The 17303-nt window shown below is 39.9% G+C and overlaps 1 long non-coding RNA gene across 1 annotated transcript in view; it reads left to right on the top strand.

Moving 5' to 3' along the window:
* LOC122935483 overlaps positions 1-16376 on the top strand; it is a 129925-nt gene extending 113549 nt beyond the window's left edge. Inside the window, exons 2-3 of the long non-coding RNA XR_006388794.1 lie at positions 4461-4495; positions 15282-16376. This is a non-coding gene — a long non-coding RNA (uncharacterized LOC122935483). The remainder of the gene's footprint in view (positions 1-4460; positions 4496-15281) is intronic.
* Positions 16377-17303: the final 927 nt, after the last annotated feature.

The raw sequence follows: 17303 nt of genomic DNA, 5'->3' as shown, positions 1-17303 counted from the left end.
TATAAATTTGAGGCCTAGTATTTAGGCGCTGGGTGACCGGTATGGATTTAGTGACAGAATTAGACTTGGAAATGCACAGTAGCGTGTGTGTGAAGTTATTCTGAATGACCCTATGTGCACCTTGAATATTATATACCCTTTTAGGGAAAGATTTCAAATAGCTCTGATATAGCAGAAACCACTAAATTATGAAATTGCTAAATTGGGAATTGTATTTCAACCCAGAACAAAAAATGTGCTTTGACGGACACTAAATAACTTTCCCAGCCACAACAGGACAGCGGTAACGAGAGATTTAGCGGGATATAAATTTGAGGCCTAGTATTTAGGCGCTGGGTGACCGGTATGGATTTAGTGACAGAATTAGACTTGGAAATGCACAGTAGCGTGTGTGTGAAGTTATTCTGAATGACCCTATGTGCACCTTGAATATTATATACCCTTTTAGGGATAGATTTCAAATAGCTCTGATATAGCAGAAACCACTAAATTATGAAATTGCTAAATTGGGAATAGTATTTCAACCCAGAACAAAAAATGTGCTTTGACGGACACTAAATAACTTTCCCAGCCACAACAGGACAGCGGTAACGAGAGATTTAGCGGGATATAAATTTGAGGCCTAGTATTTAGGCGCTGGGTGACCGGTATGGATTTAGTGACAGAATTAGACTTGGAAATGCACAGTAGCGTGTGTGTGAAGTTATTCTGAATGACCCTATGTGCACCTTGAATATTATATACCCTTTTAGGGATAGATTTCAAATAGCTCTGATATAGCAGAAACCACTAAATTATGAAATTGCTAAATTGGGAATTGTACTTCAACCCAGAATAAAAAATGTGCTTTGACGGACACTAAATAACTTTCCCAGCCACAACAGGACAGCGGTAACGAGAGATTTAGCGGGATATAAATTTGAGGCCTAGTATTTAGGCGCTGGGTGACCGGTATGGATTTAGTGACAGAATTAGACTTGGAAATGCACAGTAGCGTGTGTGTGAAGTTATTCTGAATGACCCTATGTGCACCTTGAATATTATATACCCTTTTAGGGAAAGATTTCAAATAACTCTGATATAGCAGAAACCACTAAATTATGAAATTGCTAAATTGGGAATTGTATTTCAACCCAGAACAAAAAATGTGCTTTGACGGACACTAAATAACTTTCCCAGCCACAACAGGACAGCGGTAACGAGAGATTTAGCGGGATATAAATTTGAGGCCTAGTATTTAGGCGCTGGGTGACCGGTATGGATTTAGTGACAGAATTAGACTTGGAAATGCACAGTAGCGTGTGTGTGAAGTTATTCTGAATGACCCTATGTGCACCTTGAATATTATATACCCTTTTAGGGATAGATTTCAAATAGCTCTGATATAGCAGAAACCACTAAATTATGAAATTGCTAAATTGGGAATTGTATTTCAACCCAGAACAAAAAATGTGCTTTGACGGACACTAAATAACTTTCCCAGCCACAACAGGACAGCGGTAACGAGAGATTTAGCGGGATATAAATTTGAGGCCTAGTATTTAGGCGCTGGGTGACCGGTATGGATTTAGTGACAGAATTAGACTTGGAAATGCACAGTAGCGTGTGTGTGAAGTTATTCTGAATGACCCTATGTGCACCTTGAATATTATATACCCTTTTAGGGATAGATTTCAAATAGCTCTGATATAGCAGAAACCACTAAATTATGAAATTGCTAAATTGGGAATTGTACTTCAACCCAGAACAAAAAATGTGCTTTGACGGACACTAAATAACTTTCCCAGCCACAACAGGACAGCGGTAACGAGAGATTTAGCGGGATATAAATTTGAGGCCTAGTATTTAGGCGCTGGGTGACCGGTATGGACTTAGTGAAAGAATTAGACTGGGATATGGCCAAAAAATAACCACACTATTGCTGGTTAAATGCACTTGGTGACGGGCGCAGCTTGCCCCTGATGTAGTATATGGCCAAAAAATGAACAGACTATTGCTGGTTAAATGCACTTGGTGTCACAGCTTGACCAACCACACTACTGAGGGTTAAATGCACTTGGTGACGGGCGCAGCTTGCCCCTGATGTAGTATATGGCCAAAAAATGAACAGACTATTGCTGGTTAAATGCACTTGGTGACGGGCGCAGCTTGCCCCTGATTTAGTATATGGCCAAAAAATGAACAGACTATTGCTGGTTAAATGCACTTGGTGTGATAGCTTGACCAACCACACTACTGAGGGTTAAATGCACTTGGTGACGGGCGCAGCTTGCCCCTGATGTAGTATATGGCCAAAAAATAAACAGACTATTGCTGGTTAAATGCACTTGGTGTGACAGCTTCACCCTGATGTAGGCTTTAGCCAAAAAACAACCACACCATTGAGGGTTAAATGCACTCGGTGACGGGCGCAGCTTGCCCCTGATTTAGTATATGGCCAAAAAATGAACAGACTATTGCTGGTTAAATGCACTTGGTGTGATAGCTTGACCAACCACACTACTGAGGGTTAAATGCACATGGTGACGGGCGCAGCTTGCCCCTGATGTAGTATATGGCCAAAAAATGAACAGACTATTGCTGGTTAAATGCACTTGGTGACGGGCGCAGCTTGCCCCTGATTTAGTATATGGCCAAAAAATGAACAGACTATTGCTGGTTAAATGCACTTGGTGTGATAGCTTGACCAACCACACTACTGAGGGTTAAATGCACTTGGTGACGGGCGCAGCTTGCCCCTGATGTAGTATATGGCCAAAAAATGAACAGACTATTGCTGGTTAAATGCACTTGGTGTCACAGCTTGACGAACCACACTACTGAGGGTTAAATGCACTTGGTGACGGGCGCAGCTTGCCCCTGATGTAGTATATGGCCAAAAAATAAACAGACTATTGCTGGTTAAATGCACTTGGTGTGACAGCTTCACCCTGATGTAGGCTTTAGCCAAAAAACAACCACACCATTGAGGGTTAAATGCACTTGGTGACAGGCGCAGCTTGCCCCTGATTTAGTATATGGCCAAAAAATGAACAGACTATTGCTGGTTAAATGCACTTGGTGTGACAGCTTCACCCTGATGTAGGCTTTAGCCAAAAAACAACCACACCATTGAGGGTTAAATGCACTTGGTCGCAGCTTGGATGCACTTGGTCGCAGCACCGCACAAGACACAAAATGGCCGCCGATCACCCCAGAAAAAAGTGACTGACAAACGGTCTGGGCAGCCTAAAAACAGTGAGTGAGCATTTGAATTTCAGCAGCTCAATGATGCACAGCTGCAGATCGATCGATTAATCAAGTGAAGTCCTTTGGAGGAGTTAATCTGCCTAATCTCGCCCTACTGTCGCATCCGCAACCTCTCCCGGCGCTATGTGACTCCAGTTTAAATAGAGGCTGGGTCACATGGTGCTCTGGCCAATCACAGCCATGCCAATAGTAGGCATGGCTGTGACGGCCTCTTGGGGCAAGTAGTATGACGCTTGTTGATTGGCTGCTTTGCAGCCTTTCAAAAAGCGCCAAGAAAGCGTCACAAAAGCGCCAAGAAAGCGACGAACACCGAACCCGAACCCAGACTTTTACGAAAATGTCCGGGTTCGGGTCCGTGTCACGGACACCCCAAAATTCGGTACGAACCCGAACTATACAGTTCGAGTTCGCTCATCCCTAGTCATGATTTTTGTAGAGATTTCATGTTTTTCCCTCCTGGCTGTTGTCAATAGTCTATGTTTTGTTATGGAGCTTGATAAAGTTCTTCATAATTCTCAAGGCCAAAATTAGTTCCAAGAAATACGACTTGTATGCTGTAGAAGATCTAACTTAATACTTCTTCATAACTTCAGCCTCCAAAAGTCTGTATTCAATCTGTTTCAATGGTGTGAACTGTTTCTCCCCTTTGAGAGCAATTAAGTCTTTTCGGAGATATATAATGGTGACAAATATTGGACATAGTGGTAGAGGTGAAGCCCGTCCAGTGCCTTACATATCAATAATATCAGGCGTTTGATTTATACTTAGGTCCCCCAGCTATGTATCTCAGTATGTTGTCTGAAGAATAGTGTCTATGAGCTGAGGAAGTAATGACTTTTCCTGCAAACCCCTATCATTTCATGTATCATTTAAGTGAAATATCTGAAGATGAAGAAAAGTGCCTCTAATATCCACCATTGAATTCTAAATTGGTATTGACTGTACATCATAATTAACTTAAATTATGACTATATTGTTCACTTGCCACTAATTACTCTGCTAACATCAATCAGCTTAAATGAAGGACTATGCAATCATCTGGAATGTCAGACTACTGTATTATATTATTGTATATGTAATTCACATAAGTTTCCATTAGAACAGAGATATACTCAGATGTGATGGTACGTTGCACAGTTATGATGTAAACGGATTGTAATTGTACCAATTATTTTAGATGCTTCTAATATAACAAATTTTTTTATATACAGATGGCATCAATAAACAGACATGGTTTCTTTATTTGGTAAGTACATCTTTAACAGCATTTAAAGGGGTGTTTTTTTAACTTTATATTCATAGAACATTTTCAGAAGTTTTGGCTGCTTTCTTTTTCATTTCTGCAGTACAATACTAAAATTAAACACAAACTATTGTTTCTTTATGGAGCTGTCTACCCAGATCGTAAGACCTCCTCTACCAATGGGTAATCCATTGTCAGTTTATAACTGCTGTGATGGGAAAATGCAAACTGAATTTTAGATCTTGTGATAATAGTAGGTGCAGAATTGGGATAATTCTCTTGATAAGTCTAGATGAAGTTGCCCACACAAGAGCTTTGCACTGATTTGTGTAATGTATGGTGCACAGAAGGTCTTTAAACATTGTAAAGTGGACGTCATAACCGGCAGGTCTCTGCTGTTTGAAAAAGCAGAGGCCCTCTGATAATGTCTGTGACCAGAACTAATGCTGATTGTAGGCATTTAATCCTTTAGATGCCATGGTCAAGAACTACCATGGGATCTAAGCGGTGAAAAATCGAGAAGTATGCACTTCCAGGTTAAGACCGACTCCCCCGTGCAGCAATCAGGGAAGCTGGTCATTCTTTCTAATACCCTACAGTACCCAGAAAGATTATCACAATTAGGGCAACTAAGGGGAGATCTAATAACTTTGTATAAATATAACAGGGGTCAGTACAGAGATCTCTCCCATCATCCATTTATCCCTAGGACTGTGACTGTGATGAGGGGACATCCTCTGCGTCTGGAGGAAAGAAGGTTTGTACACAAACATAGAAGAGGATTTTTTACGGTAAGAGCAGTGAGACTCTGGAACTCTCTGCCTGAGGAGGTGGTGATGGTGAGTACAATAAAAGAATTCAAGAGTGGTCTGGATGTATTTCTGGAATGTAATAATATTACATGTTATAGTTACTAGAGAGGGATCGTTGATCCAGGGAGTTATTCTGATTGCCTGATTGGAGTTGGGAAGGAGTTTTTTTTCCCCCTATAGTGGGGGAAATTGGCTTTTTTTTTGCCTTCCTCTGGATCATCTTGCAGGATAACAGGCTGAACTGGATGGACAGATGGCGTTTTTCAGCATTATAAACTATGGTATTATGTTACTATGTTCCCCTGAGTCTCTCTGAAGAGACCCAGCATATTAGAGCTGCGGTTTCTATGTTGGCCAGCAGGTGGCAGGCCAACATATGATAACAGTGATTGGAACTTATACTGTACTAGCAATACGTAGATGTTAAAGTAGCCTAAATTGACAGTTAATCCTTCCTCTGGCAAAGCTTAAAGGGTTTCTCCAGGAATTAAAAAAGAAAATTTCTTTCATTAGTTATAATGGTTTGTTTTATCTAGGGAGCAATCATTAGGAGACATAAAATGTCCGCCATCCTATTAGTACAAACAAAACAAAACCTGTCCTAATCACACATGAGGACAAGTTACTTCACCAGAGATGATGAGGAGACAAGAGAGGAGGGTGAGGTGTGGATAAGGAGCAGGTTTTGTGTGAACTAATGGGACAGCGGCCATTTTGTTTCCTCTGATGATTGTTTCCCAGACAAAATGATCCATTATAAATAATGAAAAGTATTTCAGAATATATTTATAATAATGTAATATTTAAGTATTTTCATTTTCTTAAATCTTGGAGAACCCCTTTAATAGGCTTCCAAGGATTGAGGGACTCAGGGGCCATTAATAGGCATCTGGATGCCTTGGAAGCACCTCAGCACCCAATGAATGTGTCATAGGGGGATAAAGGGCTTAAAAAATCACAGAAAAAACTAAGATAAAAACATCCTGCATGATATGATACAAATGCGCGGATGTCCCTGGTCATATTATTGAAGAAAACCACAGAAATAAGATAATAATGCACTTAGTAAAGTAGATGCAAGCACTATATATGGACAAAGTCCTCACTCTGATATGATAATATCTGAGACACTTAGTCAATATATTTTGATCAAAACACATCTAAGCCCGCCTACCGAACGCCAAGGTGGTCTCAGGTCAGGCGGGTCCTATGCTAAACCTACCTAAGCCGTTGGGCTTCTATGTTCAGGAGCGCAGACGCCGCACATGTGGTGTGCTGCTCCTAATAACCTCCATGTGCATCAAGCAACCAATGGGAGGAGGAGCAAGCACAGCCACATGTACCACCTAATCAAGGCACTCTATTGGATAGGGGAGGGGGGCAAAAGTGCAGAGGAATGCTACTCCCAAGATAATAGGTGCGCATTCACAATTGAAGGTGCCACTCCCTCAAGCAAATGCTACAGAGACAAAAAAAATCACAGAAAAAACTAAGATAAAAACATCCTGACCGATATGATACAAATGCGCGGATGTCCCTGGCCATATTATTGAATGAAATAGGACCCGCCTGACCTGAGACCACCTTGGCGTTCGGTAGGCGGGCTTAGATGTGTTTTGATCAAAATATATTGACTAAGTGTCTCAGATATTATCATATCAGAGTGAGGACTTTGTCCATATATAGTGCTTGCATCTACTTTACTAAGTGCATTATTATCTTATTTCTGTGGTTTTCTTCAATAATATGGCCAGGGACATCCGCGCATTTGTATCATATCGTGCAGGATGTTTTTATCTTAGTTTTTTTCTGTGATTTTTTTTGTCTATGTAGTATTTGCTTGAGGGAGTGGCACCTTCAAGTGTGAATGCGCACCTATTATCTTAGGAGTATCATTCCTCTGCACTTTTGCCCCCCTCCCCTATCCAATAGAGTGCCTTGATTAGGTGGTACATGTGGCTGTGCTTGCTCCTCCTTCCATTGGTTGCTTGATGCACATGGAGGTTACTAGGAGCAGCACACCACATGTGCGGCGTCTACGCTCCTGAACGGATAAGGGGCTTGCAGGGGGAACCTGTATCCCCTATTTAAATCCTCCTATGTCGTGGTCACTATTCACTACAACATCTAAGGGTTTAAACTGATGGTTTATCTCCAAACCCAGCAGTTCCAACAGGAGTCCAGCTATGCATCACAGTCATGTTTGTAATGCTGTTCTCATGAGTACAGTAGCAGTACCCCGCTCATAATGTATATACATATATATATATATATATATATATATATATATGGATCTCAAAGCAGTTAACAACCCTACAACATCACCTGGAGACAGGTTGTTATGGAAATGCACATGGTTAAGTTGTTGCAGTATCCAGAATAAAACTCATTACTCCTTATTCCTACTTAGTTATCCCAAGAATACGTATTGTGTGTTCACCCAGAACATGTTTATCATATAATCTTCCTATCAATGCAATACATACGTTTGATTTATGGGCTATATCACTCAACTGAGCAGAGAGGGGTCAACTACAAACATATAAAAAGCAGAATTTTAAATTCAATGTATATTTGAAAATTGAGAGATTTCATATTCTATAAAAACACATAAAAACGTATACCTTTCTGTATCTTCACTTGTGAAGCCTAAAAGGAAGTGTCATGTCTCCAGACAGCTTCTCATAAATGTGTGCTAATTCATATAGGGTTTGTCCTGTATTAAAACATGGTCAATTAGCGCCACCTTCTGACCACTTCTATATTGTTCTCTGTGTATGTTCAGCCTCTTTTGTTACTCCTCCCCTTTGTGTCCTCACTTATCTACAAGAAGGGGAGTAGTCTTCTAGAAGTTGTCATTTTCCTTCACGTGCTCTACTGTACAAGACTATCTAAACTTCTACTATGGCTGCATAGCCGGTAAGGCATTATCTCTTGCTGTTCTTTCATGCCTACGTGATTATTACTAGCTATAACATGCATTATGTGTATTTCTATGTAGGCAGCTAGTTAGTAGTTCTGATGTAAAGTAAGGGCCTAGTCAGCTAACCTTGCAGACATGTTGTATGCTGTTCTATGATATGTATATTTGCAGTTCATGTACTTATTGCATCCTTTATGTTACTGGTTCACAGTTTCACACCGACTTACTTCGGCTCATTAAAGCTACAGATCATTACCTGGTCTCAATTTAGGAGTAGTAGGAGTGTGTTTATCTGCCTGCCAAGTCCATACACACCCCAGGGGTACACGTGGTAACGAGGACAGGACATGAAGCATTCAAATGTTCATCTATTTGACAGACATGTATAAAAGGAGAACTGGGATACTAAAATAAAAAAATAAAAAAGAAGATGGTGAGCAGAAAATCACAATTAAAAAAACTGTAATAGTCAAAGGAGTAGATTCATTAAAGGGGTCTTATATAAGTGACCACTTGAAAAAGTCATTTTTATCAAAGGTAGATATCATATAATCCTTATTTCCCGTGCAGTGACCACTACAATGGAAATGTAGTATTACAAATGTCCTTATAAGTTATAGCTCTTTACTCTTAGGTCCCTTGCACACGGGCGTAACAGATTTGGTCTGGATGCATTGCGGGTATCCCGCGCGAGTGCGCACGCAATTTTAGTCAGTTTTGTCTGCGATTGCATTGCGTTGTTCAGTTTTTTCTGCGAGAGTGCAAAGCGTTTTAATGCATTTTGCATGCGCGTGATAAGAAACTGAATGTGGTACCCAGACCCGAACCCGGACTTCTTCACTGAAGTTTGGGTTTGGTGTTCTGTAGATTTTATGTTCCATTATAACATGGTTGTAAGGGAAAAGAATAACATTCTCTAATACAGAATTCTAAGTAAAATGTCCATTGAAGTTAAAAAAATAATACAAAAATTACTCACCTCATCCACTTGATTGCGCAGGACCTGTACTGACGTGATCCTGCTGAATGAAGATAGAAGATCCTTCTATCTTCATTCAGCAGGACCTGCACTGATGTCAGTGCAGGTCCTTTTGCAGGTCTTGCTAGAAGAAGAAAGAAGACGATAACGGCTGTGTGATCAAGTAGATGAGGTGAGTAAGTTTTGCATTATTTTTTTACTTCAAGGGACATTTTATTTAGCATTCTGTATTAAAGAATGCTATTATTTTCCATTATAACCATGTAATAATGGAAAATAATAAAGTGAATGGACCTCATCCCTATTTAATAACATTATCTCCTTTGAAACCATCTGTGAAAATCGCATAGCATCTGCACTTACTTGTGGATGCTATGCGATTTTCACGCAGTCCCATTCACTTTTATAGGGCTTGCGTTGCATGAAAAACGCAGAATATAGAACATACAGCGATTTTCGCGCAATACACAAGTGATGCGTGAAAAACATCACTCATATACACAGCCCCATTGAAATGAATGGGTCAAGATTTAGTGCTGGGTGCAATGCATTCACGTCAGACATTGCACCCGAGGGGAAAACTCGCCCATGTGAAAGGGGCCTTATAGTGGTGTCTATAGTGGGAGCCTCTTGTTATGAATAGTGATGAGCGACAGGGGCTATATTCAAATTAGCGATATTTCACAAATATTTTGTAGAATATTCATCATATATTTGCGCATTTCGAGAATTCAAGATTATTTTATTGAATGCGAAAAATCGGCAATGTAGAAACCGCGTAATGCGAATTTGTAACATGAAATACAGGTGTGGGTCACTTTGGCTACATTTTTCAAGCTGGTATATGTTTCCTAAGACTGGAGAAAATGTTTGGCACAGAAGAACATTAGAAAAGCTTTATATGCAGATAGAGTCAAGTGCTCCAATATATTCACAATTGGACTAATTAGAATATTTTTTCGCACTACGTGTAACTTCACATTTTAGTAGGTCTGACTACAGATTACTGATTGGTGCACTAAGTATTGTTGTGAACTTGACATTGCTTCCTTCTCATTGGCCCACAAGCAAGAAGCAGAGAGGAATCATGTGTTCAGATGGGAAACAATGCAGAATATTCGATATAACGAATATATAGCTCTATATTCCAAATATTCGCAAATTCTCGAAGTGGCAATATTTGTGATAAAAATTTGCTATTCGAATATTTGTGTTCAACATTAGTTATAAAGCAAATGTGGATCCGCTTTGCCACTGAACAGATTGGGCTTAGAGATACTAATAAGAGTTTGAGCTATGCAGCTCCTATGGTCTTCACCCTTTAACCCCTATATAGGAATCTGGACTCAGCTCCAAGGGAATGGCCATGCCACTACCACTAGTAGTAGTCTCTTTTCAGTAGCTGTTGACACATGGGGTTCAAGAAATGCTGGTGTGGACCGCAGAAGTATCAAGTAGTGTTCGGTGAATTGAAGCATCTGAAGTATAATTTAGGAAAAATTCCATTCACCACGAAACCAAATTTCCTTGCACCTCATGGTAACAAATTATTTTTCCTAAAATGTCGGCTAGAATTGTCTTAGAAAGAATGGAAAAAATAATACTCACCTCATCATTTTGCTTGCGCAGAGGCAGTACGCTCCTCTTTTGAGTGAAAAAAAGTTGCCAAAGCACCTACGCTGAGCATGACATCACCACGCTCTCCCAGTGTAATCACGTGATGATGTCATTGGGGGACCTAACACCAAAAAATGCTATGTAATATGATAGCACCATATTAAACAGTAGGAGAAGCTGAGAAGATATATATTTTTGTAGGAAAAGATTCAGTAAAACGTGTATACATTCATATCTCTGTTTTATTAACCTCCTGTGAAACAGCATTGGTACAGGAGGGAGGGGTTATCAGTGATTGACAGCACTGTGTGTATAAGTGTGTATAGAGAGATAGCTGTCAGTCACTAGTAACCCCTGCTCCCTGTACTGATAGATCTTTACAGGGCTGCAGATATAAATGTATAAATGAGAGGTTTTACTGAATGTTTTCCTACAAAAATATATAACAGTTTTCTCCGCATCTCCTGCTCTATAACATGCTGCTGTCAGACTGCACTGCATTTTTTGGGTGAAAGGTCCTCTTTGAGTTACAAAAATTATAAAGAAATAACAGATATAAAAAATATGCAGAAACAGTTATAAAAATAAAAGGATAAAAACAGAAAGGTTCATAATACTTAGCGAATTGCTTGATAAGTCCGTTGTGGTTCTGGGGATATAAGAATGCGGAACACAACCCAATGTCTATGGGTTTTCTAAATTGTGTTAATGAAAGGTTCAAAATGCCTCACTTTTTATCCCCATTTGGCAGAGCCTGGAGCTGAGAGGAGTCTCCCTCCCATTCTTGGCCTAGCCTTCTGGGAATGCCTTTATTACGAGTGCAGGCTCCACCTCTCTCACTCAACTGGCAAATATGAAATATCAATAAAACATGTCTTCCAGTCCACTCTAATGGATATCCAATGGCCAACATGTTTCATCATTTCAATAGTTTTAATACCAAATATGACCGATATAGGGGTACAGAATGTAAGTTCCTTATTATGTGGGAATGCTGGCTGCCAGGAGTGCGATGTTTAGACTCCGTATGATGACCACTGACCGTGATTATTACAGTGATTAATATGTGAGTTGTACCAGCGATAAGTTATAATTTATGCTATATAAATGCCCGCCGAGAGCATATCACTCCCTCTCTTAATGCCTTGCACTGGCTCCCCGTCCAACAACGGGTGATGTTCAAGATTGGATGCTTCATGTATAGGGTATACCATGGTGTGGGGCCCCTGTACCTGCAAAGTAAATTCCCCATTGAGGACATTGAGGTCTAGTAACTCTGCAAATTTTAACATCCCGCAAGTTAACAAGATCAGACGTGGAGGTAGATCCTTTTTGGCTCAAGGGGCCATATTTTGGAACCACCTACCTCTGGCCCTGAAAATGATTCCCAGTCTTCTCTCATTCAGACATGCACTGAAAACCTTACTTTTCAAACAGGCGGTTGATCTTCCTATATAACACTTATTTTTGGTTCATATAATTTTTGGGGTTTTCCAAAATTTTAGTCTATAAATTCACGGATGGTAAGGGTAAGACTGCGTGTACACAAGACTATACATCATCATCATCATCATCTATATGTTATTCATCCTCTGTATTCAGGCTGAAAAGCTCCTGTATTTTAGACCCCTTCGAAGATCTGTCAGCATAATCAACCCTATTAAACCATGCAGCTTGGTAGGGTTGATTTTTCTGAATGAAATAACTCTTGTCTTATAGCAATCTGTTGCACCATTTTTGAGAAACGTGTACTTTTATTCCTATCCTAATAAGTTTCTGTGCACTGAGGGGTGGACCGCTTCACTACTTCCTTTCCCCCGTAGTCTCTCCCTCCCATTGTGCGACAGATGTAGAAATAAAGAAAAAAAATGAAGTTAGAGCTAAGGAGAGGGTGGGTACGTGGGAAAGGGGATTAGGGTCGGGAAAAGGACGTGGTGAAGGAGGCGCCAAAGGGCTACCAGAGAGGTGTATATAACAAGTGCCAGGAAGTAGGTTAAATTTAATATTGGGTATAGAAAGTGTGTTTGTTGGCTGTAGGTCAATATAGGCTGGACCCCAAGGGGCCGTACACCAAACAAGGATGGGTGAACTGCAAATATTGCTTTTCCGTTCCTTCAGCATTGTGTGACAGAGCCAGACATCCTCACTGTTCTGCCTGTTCTGCCTGCACATTCACTGGAATTAGCAGGTAGAACCATATGAGATCTACTGCACATCATTGAATTCTTGTTGGGGCATGCACATTTTTTTAGATGTGATGAGTAGATGATGAATATCATCTTTAGCTCTATACAGCTTTTTCTATGGACATATTAAATGGGACTACCCTTGGTTGTATTTTTTAGGGCTCATTCACACAAACTTGTGTGCCTTGTGTCCATGCGGCAGTGTGCCTGCCATTTGCGGATGCCAACCTATTCACTTGAATGGGTTCATGATTCGCAAGATTCAGTCGACACTGCAAAAAAATAGAACATGTTCTATTTATTTTTTTGCAGTATGGAGGCACAGACCAAAATCTCACGGAAGTGCCCTGTAGTGTTTCCATGGGCTTTCGCTCCATGCCTCTGCTCTGAACCACTCCATATCTTGCAGATTGTGGAACCATTACATTGCTGTTTGCAGCATTGTTATAAGAAAGATAAAGTATGCCAGCAGAATACTAAGGGGTCATTTATTATCCTGAAATACACCTATAATAGGAGTATTTTAGGTGCAGATTTCAGTGGTTATTTACACCACAATCTGCAACTTTTCCCCGCTCACGCCAGGTCTGAAAAAGTGGGCGTGGCATAGGCGGGGAAGGGGGCGGCCCAGTAGGCCCATCTCAATCATCATTTTCTACTTCTGCTTTAGGCGTAGAAATGTAAGACAGATAGGATGCTGCCTTACATTTAGACTGGAGCTGGATGCACCAAAGTTATGGAGAGGGCAGCGCCTCTTCATAACTTCGGCTGATCCACTGCCAGATTTCAGGGTTATTAAGACTGGCATCTAAACATCTAGAAAGTGAGTAATTGCCTTTTCTAAAAACAAAGATAACAATTACAATAACTCTTTAAGAAAAGTATATAGGCCAGTGAATCCTAACCTAGAGAACCTCTAAAAATGTTCCACTTCTGGGAAATACCAATACCTAATGCCATTCCTGCCTTAAAAGAGCTTGCTGTAGGACCAAGTACCCAGGTAAAGTGTCCTATAATTCTTGTCCAGTGCTATAATTTGTCTCAAATATATTTACTGCTTTGCTGAACATTTTTAAGCTGGTTGAAATCAGCTTGACTTCATTATTGTTAAAGTGACTTCACACGCGGCACATTTTGTTGCATCAAATTTCCTGCAATTGAAAATCGGTTCCATTCATTTGATTGGGGTTGTTTTGGCAGGATTTCTGCAAGCTCCATTCAGGTGAGGGTAACTGATCTTCATTCACAGAAAAATTTTGCAACAAAATCTGCAGTGTGTGAAGGCGCCCTAGTAGTGACAGAGCTGATAACTGATCATAGTTCAAGGAACCCCAATGTTTCTTAGAACCCTAGTTGGGTTATAAGCAAAGTAAACAGGAAAAGCATTGGAGAGAGTGTATGGCCTCATGCATATGGCCGTTGATCGGCCGATCCTTCTAATTGGGGTCCCCAATGCACAGGCATCATCCGTGCGGATTTTGCAGATGGATCCAGACCTATTTAACTTGAATGGGTCCGTAATCCGTCTGCACCACACAAAAGTAGTACATGCACTCCTTTTTGCCGTGCGGAGACACTGACACCGTTGCACACCCGACCTTTCGCTGTTTATGGACCTCAATATGGGCACGGCCAGGTAACGACCATGTGCATGAGGCCTATATCTGACCAAAATTATTTAACTGGTGAGATAAAAGAATCCAGGAAAACTTTGTTCATTTGGTGTTTGTTTTGGGCCTGGAGTTTTATGAAAAATAGTATGGTTAGAAGTAGGCCCACCAGTATAGATTTTGTAGAGGATCCTCAAACATCGCAGTTAGGCCTCATGCACACGCAAAAGTCAGCAAAAAAAAGGATCCAAAAAAAATACGGATGACGTCTGTGTGCATTCTGTATTTTGTGGAACAGAACAGCTGGCCCCTAATAGAACAGTACTATCCTTGTCCATAATACGGACAATAATAGGACATGTTCTATTTTTTGGGGGAACGGAAATATGGACATACGGAAATGGAATGCACCCGGAGTACCTTCCTTTTTTTTGCGGACCCATTGAAATTAATGGTTCCGCATACGATCTGCAAAAAAAGCGGAACGGACACAGGAAGAAAATACGTTTGTGTGCATGAGGCTTTAAGCTGAGCTCATTATTGGCCTATATAGCGTCTGCACCTAGTGCAGAAATAGTCAGAGAAAAAAAATCCGCATAATGGTATATTCACATGTATCCTTCAAGATGAAACATATAAACACATGTGTTTTTCTTCTATAGAACAAGAACCCCAGAGTAGCAGCAAATGACCTACAGGAGACTCTACAAACTACAGAAACCTCTGTGTATGCGTTATGTGAAACACTGAACAAGACAAAGGAAAATGCTGCTGTGCAAAACAATGTGGTTCATCTCAAGCTTGGCCAAGCTAGATATTCCTCAATGCTTGTGACAAAATTGGAACTTTTTAGCGAGAATTAACAATGCTATGCTTAGAGGAAAACACTACTCCAACACCAAAAGCTCATCCCTACCATGAAGCATGGATGAAGAAGCATCATGGTTTAGGTCTGTTATCTTGCCTCAGGGCCTGGACACCTTGCTATCATTTAAAGAACATTTGATTTTACAGGAGAATATTTAATTGATATTTATTTAAATGAAGATTCAAAGCCTTCTCCACCGTTTACATTCCACCTAGTCTAATCTAATGAAGAGTAGCTATATCTGTCTGTCTTTCTATCGTCCTCTATTTCTAAACACATGAAAACCTCTTACTTGGTACCAGTTTCCACTGCAGAAAAGCTTAAAATTATTTGTCAACAATCAAAAGAGAAAAAAAAAATAAGATGCATCATAACATCTTATCTGCCTAAGAAAGGAAATTGCCAGGAGATTTTCTGGTAGAAATGTGAAAAAATACTGTCAATATGTTAGAACAATAAAAATCTCCTGGGTAGCTATAAAATTAAATGGAGCCTGTTTCACCTTGCATCCTGTCTCAGCGTTGAAAAATAGGTTTGATCAGCCTCACTGGTCACTTGTGTCATCTCTTTCTGAGCAGTCTTCTTTATGAGAAATATCTCACTGATATAAATGATTGCTGCCCTCTTCAAAAAAGTGTAAGGAGCGAACTAACATGCAAACAATATTTTTAAGCAAAGAGGTTCACATGATCATGCAAAAAGTCATCTATTGTATTGTAATGTGTTCTTGCAGCCCTAGAACAAGCTTGGAAACCATCCTTCAAAGCGATTATTCAGCAGTGTATCATTTAAAGGATTCTGCTTGCAGCAATTAGACCAACAGAGTCTAATAAAACTTATGAGTGTAGCTTGCAAATGACTATTGATATTTCCAGAAATTAATATTTTAAATGATGATGGCTTGTTTACACATACACATTGTCTATATAAACAATGTAGATGCAATTGTATACATTTATCATAACCCTGGCATCAATAATACAGTTAAGATAATAAAATCAGCAATAATGAGTCTGTGCCGATGCAAAAACATAAAAAAGATAAGTAAAGATATGTGAGATTATATCCATAAATAAATATGAGATAGGGATAGCATACTATTGCCCACTTTTTTACCAGTCCTGTTTTATTGTGATACAGATGTACAGTAGTTTAGTTGCATTTCTCATGCGGCACAGCTTATCATTATTCATCTGTTTTCTTCAAGCTAGAATCACACTACATATGTTGGACTGTTGCACTGAGTACCCACTAATCAATAATGAGGTGCACCTTCCCATTTGTCTGTATTGTGTCATACTGTATTTGTAATGTACACTATTAGACATATGCAGGTGCAGAAGCCCACAATTTAATACATGTGATTGGCCATCAATATCACATAAGTGGGGTACAATACCTGGTACCCCAACAAGTTGAGCTGCAGTACGCACTGGACAGAGCCTTCTGTTTCTGGCTGTGTCCACTATATAATTTGCAGGACCAGTGGCTGCCCAAAACAACTGATTGGTAGGGATGTAAGGAATCAGAGCCCCACCTCTCTGATATTGGCCTATCCTCAGGATAGGTCATCAATAAGTCTCAGAAAAACTCTACCATAGTTAATTGTCATTTTAGTTATTTACCTATTAAATCTTCAGTACAATACTTCTGGGTGTGTTAATTTGAATTTCGTAATAACATCTTTAATGTCATTTATTCTTTAACGCATTGTTCAAAATGATACCATGAACAAAAATGTAAATTATGTTCCTGTGTGAAACTTTAATTTAAAAACAATTATAATATAGTCTATTAGATGAAGTTAGGGGTGATT

This window comes from Bufo gargarizans, chromosome 1 (assembly GCF_014858855.1).
Source record: "Bufo gargarizans isolate SCDJY-AF-19 chromosome 1, ASM1485885v1, whole genome shotgun sequence".
NCBI lineage: Eukaryota > Metazoa > Chordata > Amphibia > Anura > Bufonidae > Bufo > Bufo gargarizans.
Note: the sequence above shows the minus strand (reverse complement) of the source record. Positions and strands in the feature narration are given on the sequence as shown.